The sequence below is a fragment of the Microcaecilia unicolor genome, chromosome 3 (genome assembly GCF_901765095.1).
Source record: "Microcaecilia unicolor chromosome 3, aMicUni1.1, whole genome shotgun sequence".
Lineage (NCBI taxonomy): Eukaryota > Metazoa > Chordata > Amphibia > Gymnophiona > Siphonopidae > Microcaecilia > Microcaecilia unicolor.
In genome coordinates this window covers 491,449,282-491,461,879 of record NC_044033.1, presented here as the reverse complement: position 1 = coordinate 491,461,879, position 12,598 = coordinate 491,449,282, and the positions used below count along the sequence as shown (strand labels likewise).

Genomic DNA, 12,598 nt, shown 5'->3' with positions numbered 1-12,598 from the left:
TAATGAGTGGGTAGGGGTACTAGAGGGAGAGGCTGGGCTGTCAGGAGTTGAGGAGTCAGGGAGTGGAGCCCAAAGCGGGTCTTCGGAGGTTAACAGGGAAGGATGTGGCAGAGGAGGGTAGAGACTAGCTGAAAAGTCCAACCTAGGATGTGGTGGGGTTCGCACAGTGGGGGAGGAACTATCCGGAGAAGCCTGTACTGGAGAAGCTTGGGCTGGGCGGCGTGGATCTCTAGGGGCGGCACGGAACCCCAACAATGGGCCATAAGGTGGTGGCTCAAGATCTGAGGGGTCATCAGAGAGTATGGGTTTCTCAGGCAGGGTAGGGGCGGAAGCCACCGATTGAGTGGTAGGCTTCCTGGGGCTCTTTCCCTCTTCTAGTTTAGATTTTCTAATCTTTCTTTGAGCACGGCCTAACATGAATTTTACTGGGGATCCCATATAAGTTTTCAACCAAGAGGGAGGGTCAGTCACAAGGCTATCCCAGGAATCTATATAAGGGAGTTGTTCAGAATATTCTGGTTCTCCTACAACTATGCTGTAGACCTTCCGGATTACTTCAATATCTAAGCTGCCACTAGGGGGCCACCCCACTCCCATAGATGGCCACTCAACTTCACACAAGGTTCTTAGAGTACTTGAGCTTAAAGTCTGTCCATAGTCATTAATTAAAAATCCTTTTTTAAAATTCTTAAGCATACAATCTAGGGGGGTAGCAATTTGTCTAGATGATGTCCCACCCATAATGCTTACAGTTACAACACACAAAGGGGGAGGGAATTTTTGAAAGTGCAGTAAGGGGTCCGAACTCTCGAGACACTAGGTAGACAGACAGCAATCGCTTCCTTCCGTCGCTGGCCAATTGAACTCGCGTTAATTGGAAACGCAGCTATAAGAAGTCCGCACTCAGTTAATCATTCACGCATCACACATTCCATACAGAAAATCCCACCCAACAATTTCAAATTTCTCAGATACAGATAAGCTTAAGCGGTTTCGCTTCTAATCTCCACTAGACTAGAAGGTACTAGGGCCTTCGCTGAGAGTTGATCAGGCTCTCCTTCCCTCAATTTTTGAGGGGCTGGTTTACAACTTTCTAGCTAGAATTATAATACAGAATACATACCCGGCGAATGTTCTCCAGTCAGTTGGGTGCTGGGATTAATGCAGGATTCAGAATCCCACTGCTGCCACCAAGAATTGTTGCAGGAATTGATGCATAAATTTATGATACTTCAGGAGTCAGACAGCACACCAGAATGAGAGAGAAATCTTCTTTATTTGCCAGCAAACAAAGTAGAACATCAGCATTAAGTCTCTTCTTCTCTTTCTCAGCTCTCTTTGTCTCTCTCTCAGCTCTCTGTGTCTTTCTCTCAGCTCTCTGTGTCTTTGTCTCAGCTGCTTCTCTTCTTATGCTGTCTTCTCCTTCTTCTGTCTGTTCCTTCTGTCCTTCTCTTTCTTCTGAGCTCCTTCTGACGTAACCTGCTTCTTCTCCCACTTAAATACAGTTCTATCTAGCCTAGCCTAGCCCCCTTACTCTCCAATTGGTTAAGGAATAGATTGATTACCTTGCCTCAACCAATCAGTTCCATACAAATATCAGTTACATAGGTTCCAGACATCCTAAACTGACCTGTGACCTGGGGCCCCTTACACCAGACATTTGGGCTCCAGTCTCTTACATGTTATTATGATTGATTTCTCATATTCCTAGTACTAACTGCTAACTAAACTCTGGCATTCATTAAAGGGGTCAAGGGCCAATCTTACTTAATAGCATACATATCAGGTTATTACTTTCAAGACCATTTCTACATTTACCTATAATTAATCAAGGAGAAGAGAGCTGACTAGTCCTGACCTCTTTCACCTATCAGCTTATACATTGAACCAGCCAGAACTGCAGATAACTTAAAACACATGTTGGCCTCTTCACTGCAGTCCTTGCTTGACCTCTTAAACAGCAGACAAAGAGTAATACAGAATTTAACAGACATTCTACACAGACACAAAACTTATTAATTTACACAGAATACAGCATATTCTAAAGTAAGCATCCTTATAAGACATATTCTACATACTTATAATGGTCTCTATCTATATCTAAGCTATCTCCTTATAACAAAATCTACATATCAAGAACTTCTAAATAGTATTTCAGCCTATTCCTTAAACTACAATGTGTCATATGTCTGGCTCATTCCTTTATTCATTCATAATAATTTACAGCTGTGCCAGCATTTAGCAATCCATCACTCACAAGGGTGAAAGAAATTCCTGTCTCTGACCTTTTTAACCTTTTGCTCGGCAAGCTAGACATTGAAATAATATGAACCATCTGGCATTTCTTCACTTTAGTTGCAAGGTAAAAAGTTAGAATTCAAACTTCAAGCTTTTAATATCATTTCTTATGTATATAATTTCTCAGAGTTAACACTTTCTTTGCCCATGGCTGCCTCACTCAAGCTGCCTTTCTCATATGGCAATACCCTTACCTTGGTGGAAGAAGGAGCACAGTGCAGGCTTTTTCCTGCGTTGCAGAATGCTGAAGCTGCAAGGTCCCAAGGCCTCCTCCTCAGTTAAGCATAGGCCGAGGAGCCTGCTCAGCTGCCTTTCTCATGGCAATGCCCTTACCCTGGTGCAAGGAGCATTTCCTGGGTTGCAGAATGCTGAAGCTGCAAGGTCCCCAAGGCCTTCTCCTCAGTTGAGCATAGGCCGAGGAGCCTGCTGACTGAGCTGCCTCCTCAGCTAAGCATAGGCCGAGGATCCTGCTCAGCTGCCTTTCTCATGGCAATACCCTTACCCTGGTGCAAAAAGCATTTCCTGGGTTGCAGAATGCAGCTGAAGCTGTAAGGTTCCAAGGCCACCTCAGTTAAACAGGGAGCCTGCTCAAAGTGCCTTTCTGCTGCACAGAGCAGTGCAGGTTTTTGCTCATTGCCACCCATTCTGTTCCTTTCTGGATCTACGGCATCTGTGCAAAATGTTACTGGAAGGCAGTTAGTGGCCTGGGAAATGGTCTTACACAGCCTGGAAAACCCAGCGTGGGGAAGGACAAGAATGCCAGACTTTGCAAATTTGAGGAGGCCTGGGAGGAGCCCACATAGCTCAGTCGGTAGAGCATCAGACTTTTAATCTGAGGGTCCAGGGTTCAAGTCCCTGTGTGGGTGGGACCAGCCCCCCTAAAAGGAGACTCTGTCCCACAGCATTTTTCCAGTTGGCAAGTAAGGGTGTCTAAAGTAGGGAAAATGTTTATTTGGCCTGTTCAAACAGCAAGGGGTGAGGGACTCAGCAGTAATCAAAGGAACGTTTTCTTGACAGAAAGGGCGGTGGATGCGCCAACAGCCTCCCAGTGCGGGCAGTGCACACCACAGCTGTATCCGAATTTCAGAAAGCGTGGGGTGAGCTGGTGTGGATGGGCTTTAGCTCACCCTCAAGTGTCCACTCCCCCTCCCCCCCCCCCCAACACACATACATTCAGGTTTCTACGTTTGTCACCACGCTGTAGCCGTGACCGTTGATTCCAGATTTCTAGCACTCTGAGGCAACACGTCTTAGAATCGGCGGCGAACTTGGAGACGATGGTACAATACAGAGCGTGAGGGGGTGGTAAAGCCCAGAACACGTTCCAGCACACTGAAGCTAAATGTGAATAAAACGTAGGCCCTGCTCTGTAGCGCTGCCCCATAACACTGCGTACTTACACCCCTTTTTAATGGATGGGATTCAGATCTACATTGTTCAAGCCCTGAAAATTCAGGGAGTAGTCATCGATGGCCAACTAAAGTTCCAATTACGGAGTAGTCATCGATGGCCAATTAAAGTTCCAATTACGCATCTAGTCTACTGTCCAAAAAGGCTCTGTTTGATCGTTTTCTGATCAGAAAGCCTTGAGGAAGAGACTTTGCCCTCCGGGGAATTCGGATGTTTGTAACGCACTTGTTTATGGGTTTTCGTAGAGAAAAGGATTACAGCTCATGCAAAAACACTGCTGTCAGACTGATACAGGAGCCAATCCCTGGGACAATGTCACCTCTGCCATGATTGCGATAATTGATCTATCTAGTTATTTACTTTATTTATTTATTTATTTGTTAGGATGTATTTACTGCCTTTTTGAAGGAATTCACTCAAGGCGGTGTACAGTAAGAATAAAAATCAAACATCAGCAATAGACAATTACAGCAGTCAATTAATAAGGCTAGCTACCGGTATCTGCGTGAATTCCCTACAAAATCCTGACACTGGCTTACAAAATACGCTGTTCCAGAATACCTGTGTTCCTGTTCTGAATGCTTACACCTTACGTACCCTCATGCTCGCTCTGGTCCTCTCAACAATCTCTTTTCACAATTTTGTCTTTTTGCCAAAATTTGCTTTGACACTCTCCTCGAATCTATTTTCTCTGCTGTTGACCCATCCCTGTGCAGCAGTCTTCCTCTCAGCCTTCCAGTTGAATCATCATTTCGTAGACTCTAACGGGTTGACAAACATCTCTAGGTCGCCGTTCTGTTTCCTTGGTGCTTGACTTTCAGCGTGGGCAATCGGAGGCCGCCGCTGTGACCTAACCCTCAAGATTCTTTCCTATGAAGCGCCTAGGTGGGTTTACCGAGATGTGAAATGTATGGTAAAAGAACTGGGGAAACATTTGGGTGGGTGGCAGGCAGGGGCTCATCATCAAAACTTTGCTTTGAGAGCAGCTGACAGGTGAGGGCTGCCAGCCCTGAAAAGAGAGGGAGCTTGCTTCCCTGGCCGGGAATTGAACCCGGGCCTTGGCGGTGAGAGCACCAAATCCTGACCACTAGACCACCAGGGACTGCTTGGGCAGGGGCTGTGCTTTAGGAAGGCCACAGATCGCATTGCCATGCTGGCTCAGCCCGAAGGTCCATCCAGCCCAGTATCCTGTTTCCAACAGTGGCCAATCCAGGTCACCAAGTACCTGGCAAGATCCCAAAGAGAATAAGAAAACAATCTTGCGCTGCTTATCCCAGGAATAAGCAGTGGATTATCCCAAGGGTTTCTTGCAGGAGCTTGTCCCAACCTTTTTTTAAACCCTGCTACGCTAACTGCTTTTACCACACTCTCTGGCCATGATTTACTAGAGTTTAATTACACACACACACACGTGGAGTGAAGAAAGAGTTTCTCTCGAGTCGTTTTAAGTTGACTACTTAAGTCACTTCATTGCGTACCCGCCCTCTAGTCCTTATATTTTTGGAAAGAGCCCACAAGCGTTTCACTTCTAGCCGTTCCGTTCCACCCCACTCCCTATCGTATCTCTCCTCAGCCGCCTCATGTCCAAGCTGAAGAGCCCTAGCCTCTTTAGCCTTTCCTCACAGGGAAACTGGCCCGGTCCCCTCTATCATTTTCGTGGCCAGACAGGCGGCATCAGCTGACCCTGGCATTGGGATTTCAATGACCATTTCTGCCCTTAGTATGGGTCATCAGTAGTTTGTGGAAGGCAGGTATCCCACAAAAACTATTATCGTGCAAAGTTTTTTCCAAAACTGAGCAGGGCGGCAGTCAGAGATGGGGGCTCCCCACAAACCCAGCACAGGTTGTGAAGCAGGATTAATCACCTGCAAGGAATCAGAATTTGCATTTTTAAAGACAGCCTTGGGCCAATCTTAGGGGGATACCCTGGGGAAGTCCTACAGCACCGTCTTCTAGGGCTGTGTATTTTGCTCTCATCTCCTTGCCTTTTCTGATAGCGCACGCCGCCACGCAAGGCGCGAGCGCAAACCTCACGCGTACAGGTCGGTGAGCAAGGCAGCGCATGCTCTTCTTCTAAAGCTGGAACAGCACAAGCATAAAATGGAGCATTTTGGCCTGCACTCCCCTGGCTTAAAAGCCCGGGCTTTTTATGCCCTCTGTTGCGATGCGACGGAGGGACAGTGACATCTCTGCAGCAGCATGGAGAAAGGCTAGCCATTGCGCCGAGAGGCTCCCTCGCCTGCTCTGTGCAGCTGGATCTCTGTTCGCTTTTAAGCAGAAGAGAAAGATCACAGCTAGGGCCGGAAAAACAAGCAAAAAGAGGGCACCAAAGATCCTTTTCCTGGGACAGAGGTGTGACTGACCTGGGGGGAGAGTCACAACGTTCAACCACCATCCTGCCCCTTCGATAGCTCAGCTGGTAGAGCGGAGGACTGTAGGGCAAGACTATAGATATCCTTAGGCCGCTGGTTCAAGTCCGGCTCGAAGGATCCTGGCATATTTTTTGGCTCCCTTCACAGAACAGAACGCCTTTGGCCTCAGTTTCCACCCCCCACCCCCCAACGGAGCCCTTCAGTTCAGTCAGGGGTAGGCTCCCTGTGACCTGTAGTTGTCAGGATGGCCGAGCGGTCTAAGGCGCTGCGTTCAGGTCGCAGTCTCCCTTGGAGGCGTGGGTTCAAATCCCACTCCTGACACACCAGCCCCCCTTAGGGCTCTCTTCCTTTCTAGAACCCAGAAGCTGCAAGGCTCCAGGGCCACCCCAGTCAAGCTCTTTCCTTTCTAGTACCCAGAATATGCAACCTGGTGTTCCAATGCCACCTCAGTTCAGCACAGACCAAGGAGCCTGCTCAGCTGCCTTTCTTAAGGTTACCATATTTGCTCCCCCCAAAAAGAAGATGCATGTTCCGCCCCTCTGTCACACACCACCCCAGCCCCATCACCCCCCCCCCCCCCCACCTAAAAAAATGGGCACCGAGAGTTGAAGAGACCTTGTGAGACTTCAACTCTCGGTGGCCATTTTGAATCTGCGCCGAGACAAACGGGCAGGTAGGCAAAACCTGCCCGGCCATGTCGAGGACATGTCCGGGTAAAACCGGACATATGGTAACCCTAGCCTTTCTCATGGCAATACCTTACCTTGGTGCAAGCAGCATTTCCTGGGGTTGCAGAATGCTGAAGCCGTAAGGTTCCAAGGCTACCTCAGTGAAACAGAGAGCCTGCTCAAGCTGCCTTTCTCATATGGCAATACCCTTACCTTGGTGGAAGAAGGAGCACAGTGCAGGCTTTTTCCTGCGTTGCAGAATGCTGAAGCTGCAAGGTCCCAAGGCCTCCTCCTCAGTTAAGCATAGGCCGAGGAGCCTGCTCAGCTGCCTTTCTCATGGCAATGCCCTTACCCTGGTGCAAGGAGCATTTCCTGGGTTGCAGAATGCTGAAGCTGCAAGGTCCCCAAGGCCTTCTCCTCAGTTGAGCATAGGCCGAGGAGCCTGCTGACTGAGCTGCCTCCTCAGCTAAGCATAGGCCGAGGATCCTGCTCAGCTGCCTTTCTCATGGCAATACCCTTACCCTGGTGCAAAAAGCATTTCCTGGGTTGCAGAATGCAGCTGAAGCTGTAAGGTTCCAAGGCCACCTCAGTTAAACAGGGAGCCTGCTCAAAGTGCCTTTCTGCTGCACAGAGCAGTGCAGGTTTTTGCTCATTGCCACCCATTCTGTTCCTTTCTGGATCTACGGCATCTGTGCAAAATGTTACTGGAAGGCAGTTAGTGGCCTGGGAAATGGTCTTACACAGCCTGGAAAACCCAGCGTGGGGAAGGACAAGAATGCCAGACTTTGCAAATTTGAGGAGGCCTGGGAGGAGCCCACATAGCTCAGTCGGTAGAGCATCAGACTTTTAATCTGAGGGTCCAGGGTTCAAGTCCCTGTGTGGGTGGGACCAGCCCCCCTAAAAGGAGACTCTGTCCCACAGCATTTTTCCAGTTGGCAAGTAAGGGTGTCTAAAGTAGGGAAAATGTTTATTTGGCCTGTTCAAACAGCAACGGGTGAGGGACTCAGCAGTAATCAAAGGAACGTTTTCTTGACAGAAAGGGCGGTGGATGCGCCAACAGCCTCCCAGTGCGGGCAGTGCACACCACAGCTGTATCCGAATTTCAGAAAGCGTGGGGTGAGCTGGTGTGGATGGGCTTTAGCTCACCCTCAAGTGTCCACTCCCCCTCCCCCCCCCCAACACACATACATTCAGGTTTCTACGTTTGTCACCACGCTGTAGCCGTGACCGTTGATTCCAGATTTCTAGCACTCTGAGGCAACACGTCTTAGAATCGGCGGCGAACTTGGAGACGATGGTACAATACAGAGCGTGAGGGGGTGGTAAAGCCCAGAACACGTTCCAGCACACTGAAGCTAAATGTGAATAAAACGTAGGCCCTGCTCTGTAGCGCTGCCCCATAACACTGCGTACTTACACCCCTTTTTAATGGATGGGATTCAGATCTACATTGTTCAAGCCCTGAAAATTCAGGGAGTAGTCATCGATGGCCAACTAAAGTTCCAATTACGGAGTAGTCATCGATGGCCAATTAAAGTTCCAATTACGCATCTAGTCTACTGTCCAAAAAGGCTCTGTTTGATCGTTTTCTGATCAGAAAGCCTTGAGGAAGAGACTTTGCCCTCCGGGGAATTCGGATGTTTGTAACGCACTTGTTTATGGGTTTTCGTAGAGAAAAGGATTACAGCTCATGCAAAAACACTGCTGTCAGACTGATACAGGAGCCAATCCCTGGGACAATGTCACCTCTGCCATGATTGCGATAATTGATCTATCTAGTTATTTACTTTATTATTTATTTATTGTAGGATGTATTTACTGCCTTTTTGAAGGAATTCACTCAAGGCGGTGTACAGTAAGAATAAAAATCAAACATCAGCAATAGACAATTACAGCAGTCAATTAATAAGGCTAGCTACCGGTATCTGCGTGAATTCCCTACAAAATCCTGACACTGGCTTACAAAATACGCTGTTCCAGAATACCTGTGTTCCTGTTCTGAATGCTTACACCTTACGTACCCTCATGCTCGCTCTGGTCCTCTCAACAATCTCTTTTCACAATTTTGTCTTTTTGCCAAAATTTGCTTTGACACTCTCCCCGAATCTATTTTCTCTGCTGTTGACCCATCCCTGTGCAGCAGTCTTCCTCTCAGCCTTCCAGTTGAATCATCATTTCGTAGACTCTAACGGGTTGACAAACATCTCTAGGTCGCCGTTCTGTTTCCTTGGTGCTTGACTTTCAGCGTGGGCAATCGGAGGCCGCCGCTGTGACCTAACCCTCAAGATTCTTTCCTATGAAGCGCCTAGGTGGGTTTACCGAGATGTGAAATGTATGGTAAAAGAACTGGGGAAACATTTGGGTGGGTGGCAGGCAGGGGCTCATCATCAAAACTTTGCTTTGAGAGCAGCTGACAGGTGAGGGCTGCCAGCCCTGAAAAGAGAGGGAGCTTGCTTCCCTGGCCGGGAATTGAACCCGGGCCTTGGCGGTGAGAGCACCAAATCCTGACCACTAGACCACCAGGGACTGCTTGGGCAGGGGCTGTGCTTTAGGAAGGCCACAGATCGCATTGCCATGCTGGCTCAGCCCGAAGGTCCATCCAGCCCAGTATCCTGTTTCCAACAGTGGCCAATCCAGGTCACCAAGTACCTGGCAAGATCCCAAAGAGAATAAGAAAACAATCTTGCGCTGCTTATCCCAGGAATAAGCAGTGGATTATCCCAAGGGTTTCTTGCAGGAGCTTGTCCCAACCTTTTTTTAAACCCTGCTACGCTAACTGCTTTTACCACACTCTCTGGCCATGATTTACTAGAGTTTAATTACACACACACACACGTGGAGTGAAGAAAGAGTTTCTCTCGAGTCGTTTTAAGTTGACTACTTAAGTCACTTCATTGCGTACCCGCCCTCTAGTCCTTATATTTTTGGAAAGAGCCCACAAGCGTTTCACTTCTAGCCGTTCCGTTCCACCCCACTCCCTATCGTATCTCTCCTCAGCCGCCTCATGTCCAAGCTGAAGAGCCCTAGCCTCTTTAGCCTTTCCTCACAGGGAAACTGGCCCGGTCCCCTCTATCATTTTCGTGGCCAGACAGGCGGCATCAGCTGACCCTGGCATTGGGATTTCAATGACCATTTCTGCCCTTAGTATGGGTCATCAGTAGTTTGTGGAAGGCAGGTATCCCACAAAAACTATTATCGTGCAAAGTTTTTTCCAAAACTGAGCAGGGCGGCAGTCAGAGATGGGGGCTCCCCACAAACCCAGCACAGGTTGTGAAGCAGGATTAATCACCTGCAAGGAATCAGAATTTGCATTTTTAAAGACAGCCTTGGGCCAATCTTAGGGGGATACCCTGGGGAAGTCCTACAGCACCGTCTTCTAGGGCTGTGTATTTTGCTCTCATCTCCTTGCCTTTTCTGATAGCGCACGCCGCCACGCAAGGCGCGAGCGCAAACCTCACGCGTACAGGTCGGTGAGCAAGGCAGCGCATGCTCTTCTTCTAAAGCTGGAACAGCACAAGCATAAAATGGAGCATTTTGGCCTGCACTCCCCTGGCTTAAAAGCCCGGGCTTTTTATGCCCTCTGTTGCGATGCGACGGAGGGACAGTGACATCTCTGCAGCAGCATGGAGAAAGGCTAGCCATTGCGCCGAGAGGCTCCCTCGCCTGCTCTGTGCAGCTGGATCTCTGTTCGCTTTTAAGCAGAAGAGAAAGATCACAGCTAGGGCCGGAAAAACAAGCAAAAAGAGGGCACCAAAGATCCTTTTCCTGGGACAGAGGTGTGACTGACCTGGGGGGAGAGTCACAACGTTCAACCACCATCCTGCCCCTTCGATAGCTCAGCTGGTAGAGCGGAGGACTGTAGGGCAAGACTATAGATATCCTTAGGCCGCTGGTTCAAGTCCGGCTCGAAGGATCCTGGCTTATTTTTTGGCTCCCTTCACAGAACAGAACGCCTTTGGCCTCAGTTTCCACCCCCCACCCCCCAACGGAGCCCTTCAGTTCAGTCAGGGGTAGGTTCCCTGTGACCTGTAGTTGTCAGGATGGCCGAGCGGTCTAAGGCGCTGCGTTCAGGTCGCAGTCTCCCTTGGAGGCGTGGGTTCAAATCCCACTCCTGACACACCAGCCCCCCTTAGGGCTCTCTTCCTTTCTAGAACCCAGAAGCTGCAAGGCTCCAGGGCTGAAACAGGTGGGAAATCAGGAGACGAAAGGCAAATTTTGGTTCCAAACAAGGCAACTTTATTGCTAGCAAGTGAACAGCACCGAGTAGCCTCGGGACACTGTGTGTCATAAATCATCTGACGCTTACATTTATACTTCCCTACTGGGCCTGCGCATTTGGCCCCTTACACGTCACAACTGTCATGCGCAGTAAACATTTGTAGTTCTTACAGTACAAAATTGTAGTCCCAGTACGTACACACGTCATAACACTGAAATGATACTGGCAAGAAAAACGAAACTTAGCAGCTTATTCTGTACACACACACAATGCTCCTTTCTAGCACAGGAGATAAGGTGCGGCTCAGGAATGCAGGGGGGTGTCAGCACCCTCCAAGGTCGCCTATTCAGATGGCGTTGCTACGTGCAAGCTGGTCTTGTATAGGCCTTGCAAACTACTGTTACAAGCTATATGTCTAATAGCCCTGCATTCTGTCTGTACATTAGTAAACAGCAACCTTCTTTTGTTAGTAAACAGTAAAACTGGATAAGGCACAAATGTCCAGTGCAGTAATAAGGTGTGGCCAAACAGCCAAAAGCAGAGGTAGAGTGCATAAGTAAAAGTCCATCAGTAGGCACAAAACATGAGGTTGTCCTGTTGCTCAGTAGTATTCAGGTAGTACCGGCGTTCCACTCCTTCATTCCCCCCTTTTGATACTTGAACATCCATTCTGGTGGAGAGTATCACCTCCATGAACCCTGAAAAGGAAAGAAAGGACAAGGATAGTTAGCGAGGGAGGCAACAAGCGAGCCCTAAGCCCTTGCACAGCCGTTGGTTGCTTCGCCGGGGTTGAGACGGAGGGCCCCTAGTGCAATCCCCCCCCCTTTGTAGCCGGTCTTTTGCTGGCACAAGGGTGATGGCCCATTGAGTGACTCAGGGGGTTCAAAGTGCACATCAGCCACAAGGTGCTTCATCGTCAGCTTCATCAGACTGGGGAATGGGGGAGTACATCTGGAGAGCCATAAGCTGGGCAGCAGCACGGCGGTCAGCGATGCTTTCCATGGTGGAGCGGAGACACCTGAAAACTAAGGGGAGAGACAAAGGTATTAATAGGCAAGACAGCAAGAACAGGCCACCCATGACGAGGAGGCCTTGCAGGCTCCCGGAGGTTGGGAGCCAGCTGGTGAGGGAGGAAGTCCAATCCCACGCACTGTTCCAGGTCTGGACGGGGACGTGGGCTAGTTTGACCATCCGGTCAGTTATTTCCCTGATGACATGGCTCTGGTCATCAATCTGTAAGCAGCAATTACTGAGGTTAAACTTGCCACACACCCCGCCCTCCTGGGCTAAGAGGTAGTCAAGAGCCAAGCGATTTTGGTAGACGGCGGTAATGAGCTTAGTGTTCTGTCGAGCTAGGATATTGAGGGCCAGGGCCGAATCGTTAGTAAGGATTTCGAGTACGGCCTGTAGGCGAATAATGCGATTCAGCATATAGATAGGGGTACGGTACCCGTATGTACCATCTTCAGCCCACGTGGCCGGTCCATAGTAGTGAATGATGCGTTCAGGCGGCCACTCGTTGTCTTTCCAGTCTCCAATTTGGACTTTGGGCTTGACGGGTGGGAAAGACCGTTTGCGTCTGGCCGGGTTATCAGGCCCCTTTTCCACGTATAGGGGGATACCCAGGGTTT

General features: G+C 49.1%; 8 non-coding genes across 8 annotated transcripts; 6 read left to right on the top strand and 2 right to left on the bottom strand.

Annotated features, from left to right (window-relative positions):
• The first annotated feature begins 3,091 nt into the window (after positions 1 to 3,091).
• On the top strand, positions 3,092 to 3,164 carry TRNAK-UUU. The gene has a single exon. It is a non-coding gene; the product is annotated as a tRNA-Lys (tRNA).
• A 1,574-nt stretch (positions 3,165 to 4,738) lies between these two features.
• TRNAE-CUC lies at positions 4,739 to 4,810 on the bottom strand. Its single transcript has one exon. It is a non-coding gene; the product is annotated as a tRNA-Glu (tRNA).
• A 1,299-nt stretch (positions 4,811 to 6,109) lies between these two features.
• Positions 6,110 to 6,197, top strand: TRNAY-GUA. The gene is given in 2 exon segments: positions 6,110 to 6,146; positions 6,162 to 6,197. It is a non-coding gene; the product is annotated as a tRNA-Tyr (tRNA).
• A 121-nt stretch (positions 6,198 to 6,318) lies between these two features.
• Positions 6,319 to 6,401, top strand: TRNAL-CAG. The gene has a single exon. It is a non-coding gene; the product is annotated as a tRNA-Leu (tRNA).
• A 1,159-nt stretch (positions 6,402 to 7,560) lies between these two features.
• On the top strand, positions 7,561 to 7,633 carry TRNAK-UUU. The gene has a single exon. It is a non-coding gene; the product is annotated as a tRNA-Lys (tRNA).
• Positions 7,634 to 9,202: 1,569 nt separating this feature from the next.
• On the bottom strand, positions 9,203 to 9,274 carry TRNAE-CUC. The gene has a single exon. It is a non-coding gene; the product is annotated as a tRNA-Glu (tRNA).
• A 1,299-nt stretch (positions 9,275 to 10,573) lies between these two features.
• TRNAY-GUA lies at positions 10,574 to 10,661 on the top strand. The gene is given in 2 exon segments: positions 10,574 to 10,610; positions 10,626 to 10,661. It is a non-coding gene; the product is annotated as a tRNA-Tyr (tRNA).
• A 121-nt stretch (positions 10,662 to 10,782) lies between these two features.
• Positions 10,783 to 10,865, top strand: TRNAL-CAG. Its single transcript has one exon. It is a non-coding gene; the product is annotated as a tRNA-Leu (tRNA).
• Positions 10,866 to 12,598: the final 1,733 nt, after the last annotated feature.